Here is a 614-nt window from a genome sequence, read left to right on the forward strand (position 1 = left end):
GCAAATACGAAATATTATGAAACCCAACATCTGTAAATTGAAGATACGAAACTAGAATCTACGAATTGAAATGCATGAACATAACTTTAAAACCCAACAAACAAAAAAATCGAAAGTTAGCCTTCATTGCATATCTATTACAAATTTCCTAATCCCTCCACAAAGGATGCTATGATGATCATCCTAAAACTTGTTCGATTTCCCTAGGTATTTCTTAGACATGCTCTCATCGCTGTGTCTCGACCCCCACCCTCCCCCCTTCACCCCCCTAAGGTCGTGACGTGGCCTCTGGTGAGGCGCTTCCCCCGTGAGGAGAGGGAGGCGAGTTAACATGTGTTTTAGTGCGCTGTCGGTAATGATTTTATAATGATGACTATAATACCGGTCTGGTAAGATCGAGGGCTGAGGGGGTAGTGGTAGAAGTTATAACAGGAATGGTTCTCGAAGATTGGCATGCTGATTTATAAAAACTGAGAAAAAAAGTGATGTCGAAGAATTATACGTGTAATTTGAAGAAGAAAAAAATGCATATTATGAATTGTCCTTCACAAAATCTTTGCCACAGTTGGCTGTGGTATTCTCTCCCTGTCACTCGATTTTACGTCACCCCCTCA

Source organism: Penaeus monodon, chromosome 21, assembly GCF_015228065.2.
Source record: "Penaeus monodon isolate SGIC_2016 chromosome 21, NSTDA_Pmon_1, whole genome shotgun sequence".
Lineage (NCBI taxonomy): Eukaryota > Metazoa > Arthropoda > Malacostraca > Decapoda > Penaeidae > Penaeus > Penaeus monodon.